This window comes from Canis aureus, chromosome 16 (assembly GCF_053574225.1).
Source record: "Canis aureus isolate CA01 chromosome 16, VMU_Caureus_v.1.0, whole genome shotgun sequence".
Classification (NCBI taxonomy): Eukaryota; Metazoa; Chordata; class Mammalia; order Carnivora; family Canidae; genus Canis; species Canis aureus.
Genome location: NC_135626.1, coordinates 12610001 through 12615153, shown reverse-complemented (window position 1 = coordinate 12615153; position 5153 = coordinate 12610001). Strand labels below are relative to the sequence as shown.

General features: G+C 50.9%; 1 pseudogene; it reads right to left on the bottom strand.

Annotated features, from left to right (window-relative positions):
* Nucleotides 1-3689: 3689 nt before the first annotated feature.
* LOC144285245 (activated RNA polymerase II transcriptional coactivator p15 pseudogene) lies at nucleotides 3690-4223 on the bottom strand (annotated as a pseudogene).
* Nucleotides 4224-5153: the final 930 nt, after the last annotated feature.

The window sequence follows — 5153 nt, the reverse complement described above, 5'->3', positions numbered from 1 at the left end:
GACCGCGGCAGCTGCGGAGCCGCGAGTGGGGCTGGCGTCTCCTGCCCCTCCCGCCGCCCCCGCTTCCCAACACGGAGGGGCGCCTCCCGCGCTGGAGTGTGCGCCTGCGTTGGTGCGACCATGTATCAGAGTCCGCGATGGGGGGAGCCCGTGCGCGAGTGTGCGTGTGCGCGCGGGTGTGTTTGGAGGGGTTGCTGGCATAGTGACCCGCAGGGAGGTGGGTTGAGAGAGGTCTGGGAGTTCATCACTGCGGCAGCCTTGTGTGTCTTTAATATGACCGAATGTGTCCTAGCAGTGTGTGTGTGCGCGCGTGTGCACGGGCACGAGTCCTCACCCCTAGTGAACGATATTTCGGGGCCTGACTCTGCTGGCTGGAGACCTAGGGGTGTGGAAAGGCTCTAAGCCATGCCTCGGGGAGGAAAAGGGGGGTTCCCTTCTCCGAAAGGCTCAAAAACGGGGGAGAGACCCCATCTGCCGGGCCATGTGACTTGGATCCCCCCCAAGAGGGCTGAGAAGAATAAAAAGGGTGACAGTGGCTGCCTCCATGTTGAGCTGGATCTTCTAGGAGCGTCCCAGGGTCTGGACCCGAATCAGTTATGGAGAAGCCAAGGCCAAAGGGAGTTCTGTTTGTAGCAGAAGGAACCAAGGTTATATATCAGAAAGCACTTGCTCTGGTGAGGTGTGTGCCAAGACCAACACCCCATATCTTCTGCTTCCACTCTTCCCCCTCCCCTTTCCTAATTTACTTGCAGCCCCCACTCCTCCTGCCCCTTTCCAGAGCCTCCTTGCCCCTCTCACCTTCAGGATCCTAATTCTTTGTCCCTACACCCCTGGAGAGTGCTTCGCTTCCCTAACTCAAAGGATGGCTGAAGCTCCACCCCCTGCCAGTGACATCATTGTTTCCAATAGCAACTGAGGATTCTGCAAACCCAACTGCAAAAGCCCCCAGTAGGGATAAAGCAGGCCTATCCCCACACCTAAGTGACATTCTGAGCAACGGAGAGGGGAGAAGCCATGCCCCTCCCCTCAGGGTCTCCCTGCACTTCTCAACACTACACAGACCCCACGCCCCACCCCCACTCCCTAGAGCCAAACACAGACACCAAAAGATGTCCCTGGCTCTGAGAGGTAGGGGCCCAGCTCTTGGCATGTTCCCTTTCTTCACCCCTTCTCTCTCAATGAGAAGGAATCATTGCTGGGGGGTTAGTTTATCCGCAGCCAGCTGCAGGTCCACATCTCTCTCTGTTCCGGGACTGAGGCCCACAGTGGAGGGAACACTAGGCCTAGGCACACTTGCATCCCTGGGTCCTCACAGAAGGATATATTGGGGGCTCTTGGGAGGCCAGAGTCAGCCCCACCTCCACAGGGTCTTTGGCAGGTCTCCAAACTTGTGTGGCCTGTGGCCTGTGACCTGTGGTGGTCAGAGCTTGGAGGCTTGTGGTGCATGAGAGCAGCCAGCAGGGTAGCCAGCTCTGGTATGGCCCAGACAGCTCAAGGACCCTTCAGGGAGGAAAGAATTCAGCAGGGGGCTGCAGCCAGAAAGTCTGGCTCCCCCCATCTACCCCCATCTGCCAGTTGGGTGCATGAGAGGCAGTTTCTAAATATTCAGAAATCTGTGAGCTAGGTTTTGCACAGCTGGGAGTTTGAAGTTGGGTACAGTGGAAGCAGTTACACCAGGGAAATCATCAAACTCTGCAAATCAGCACTTATTTTTCCCCTTTGAATGAGTTTGCCAGCATACCACCATGTCTCCCAGGCTGCCAATGCTCATGCTTTTGTCTTGAGCCTCTGGCACAGATTCCAAATGTTCAGGGATGGAGCGGAGGCTGTGACTGACCACCAGACCTCAGCCCCCTCCCGTGGGTGAGCCCCTCCTGGGCTCTGTTGTCCATTTTATTCTGTGAGCTTCTTTTATCAAAGGGGCGGGGGGTGATGCAGCCACAGAAGGCCTGGGCCTTGCTTGACCTGCTACTACAGGTGAACCTGCCAGGACTTGGACCCCTCTGAATCCTCTTCAGTCAAATTATGTGGAGAGGACTCAGGGGCCTGGGTGGAGAGGGAGGCCCAGTCTGCCCCAGGCCTCCCTTGAGGAGGTACTCCTGTGGGGGCCACAGCTCCTCCCCCTCCCCCATGCTTCAGGAGGGGCTGAGAGTCACAGGTGCAGCCCTCTTTGGCTCAGTGGATTGGGAGACTGGCCGAGGGGTCATTACAAAACCCTAGCAGACCACTCCAGGTTCTTCCCTGGGATTTTGGCTGGATCAGAAACTAGGACAAGAACCCATTTCTACATCCTCTCTGGAGGTAAATCCCTGGGCTTGAGAGTCCCTTATGGACACATTCAGCCAAGAGGAGACCAGTATGGGAGGAGGAAACTGATGGGGAGGGAGGAATGTGCAGAAACTTTGCAGAAACCTTGCCCATGGCCAGTCCAGTGAGCAGATGGTGGGGTAGCCCCCGGTGCTTACCTGCTGTGAAGGCCTGCCTCCAAATTTGGATGGGGGAAACGGGCTGGCAGATGTGGACTGGTTGGAGTCAGGCTCTCTGTCCTTTGATCTGGGGAGGCCCAAGGATGCCCAGGGTCCTGCTGCAGACACCAACAGTGCTGGCTTGCTCTCTCATCCTGATCTTGTCCACATGGTTCTACTGCCTGCCTCCACCATGAGATCCTCCTATCCCTGTTCCCATCCTCTCTGATTGGCCAAGTCCCACTTTTCCCAAAAGCCATCTTCCTGGCATCACAAAGTCCCCCAGTGGATCCTACCATGGACAAGACTGAGCATTTACTTCCCTCAACAGACATTTGCTGAGCCCTGCCATGCTCTAGGTGCTGCTCTGAGTGCTAGGGGTACCGCAGGGGGAAACTCAGACCCCTGACTCAAAGCTACAGCAAACAAACAAGTACCTCTGAGAGATTAGAGTGGGAGGTAGGGAGTGATGGCGATGTGTTGCAGTTTTAACGTGATTTCTTTGACATGCATCCCTTCAAAGGGGGACCTGCTGCCTTGCCCCTTGAATATGGACTGGACTTGGCCACTTTTCTGCTGAGTGGAAGGTGGCAGAAGTGACAGTGTGTGAAATCCGGGGTGAGGTTCTGAAAGGACAGCTTCCCTCTGGCACTGTTGGTCTATCCCAGGCCATCTGCTCTGCTTTGGGGAGCCATCTGACTGCCATGCTCTGAGAGCATTCACTTGTGGTGGGAGATGCCAGCGTGGAGATTAACCCCATGCCAGGAGCCTCCTACCAACCAGCACCCACTTGGAAACTCCAGAGGCCCTCCAGCCCCAGCCGAGCCTGCAGATGACCGCAGTCCTGGCTACCATCTTGATTGTCACATCATGAGATACCTTGAGCCTGAACCACTCTGTCAAGCTGCTCAAGGATTCCCAACCACATGGGGATCCTTGGATGGCTCAGCGGTTTGGCACCTGCCTTTGGCCCAGGGCACGATCCTGGAGTCCCGGGATCGAGTCCCACGTCGGGCTCCCAGCATGGAGCCTGCTTCTCCCTCCTCCTGTGTCTCTGCCTCTCTCTCTCTCTCTCTCTCTATCATAAATAAATAAATAAATCTTAAAAAAAGTATTCCCAACCACAGAAACTGTGAGGGGACAATGAATGTTTCTTGTAGTTTTATTTTTATTTTTTCACTCAGAACACTTTTAATAATGCACATGAAAAAAGTATTCATCTTACAAATTGTTCCGCAATCCAAATATACAATAGCTTGGAAAACAATGTTTAGAAAACAAAAGCCAATGTAAAAAGACAGATTTAAACAACTAGAACAGTACAGGTTTTATGTGGCTCTGATTTTACAGTTTTCTTACTGCATCATCTATGTCAGAAATCTGTCCCTTCAGCTGGGTTATTACTCAGGATTTAAAGAAATACCTTTCCTTCCAGGTTTAATTTCGCCTTCTGGATCCATCCAATATTCTCTAATATCAATTAAGACTTTCTCTTTAAAGTCCTGAACACTGATATAACTCATTTTCCCAATCTGAAACATGTTACATCTCTGCTGCTGCTGCTCTGCTTAGAGGATGACAGGGCTCTTGAAGTTTCGCCAGTCTTTTGCTTCTTCACAGGTTTTTCTAGAGTAACTTGCTTTTTCCTCTTTAACTTTTTTGTCAATCTCACCGTCAGAATCGCTGCCAGAAGAGCTTGAAGAAACAAGGTCCTTTGATTTAGGCATTGCTCCACTCTCGCTGCTGAACTGCCTTCTGCTCGCTTGCTCGCAACTCTATTGTAGTTTTAAATCCTGAGTTTTGGGGGGTAATTAATTACTCAGCAACAGATGACTGACTAGTCAATACATGTTGCTATTTTAGGGTATTCTTCCCCTAAAAGATGTCTGAGAAATATCTGAATGCTAGGAGAAAGCAGGCCAGGCAAATATCTGAGGAAAGAGTATTCCTGGAAGAGGCGATGGCAAATGCAAAAGCCCTGGGGTGGAAATGTGGCATGGAGCAGAGTGAGTGGGGGGAGGACAATTAGAGAGGAAGCCAGAGAGGTCATCGGCCACGTCCTGTGGGACTGAGTAGGCTGTGAGCAAGCCTTCGGCCTTATTTGAAGTGAGATGAGAAGCCATTGGAGAGATTAGATAGGGAAAGTAACACAGTCCAATTTACTTTTTAGAAAAGACCACCTGGCTGCTACATGGCAAACCAGTGACCAACCAGTAGTAAATGGGATCAGCCACATGCCAGGTGGGAGCCATCAGGTGACAGACATGGAATGAGGAGGGGGAGGAGCCATGAATATTAAATTTAAGTTTCTCCCCCTCCCCAGCAACTGAGAGAATGGTGAAAGATACAGGTCCATAGGGTTTTTGAAGTAGGAAACAAGATTTTAACATTTTTATCAAGGTTCCACTAAGATCCTGCAAATTTTGATAAGCCTATGTTTTTATTTTCATTCAGCTAGACATATTTTTCCATTCTAATTTCCCTCGTGATTTCTTCCTTGATTTATTGGTTATGTAGGAATCCATTATTTAATTTTCAGATATTTGGATCTTTTCCAGATATATTTCTGCTATCAATGTTTACTATAGTTTCAGTATGGTCAGAGAACACACATTGGATGATTTTGAATACATTGAGACTTGTTCTCTTGTCCATAATATAGTTTTTCTTGGTGAATGTTCTATACAG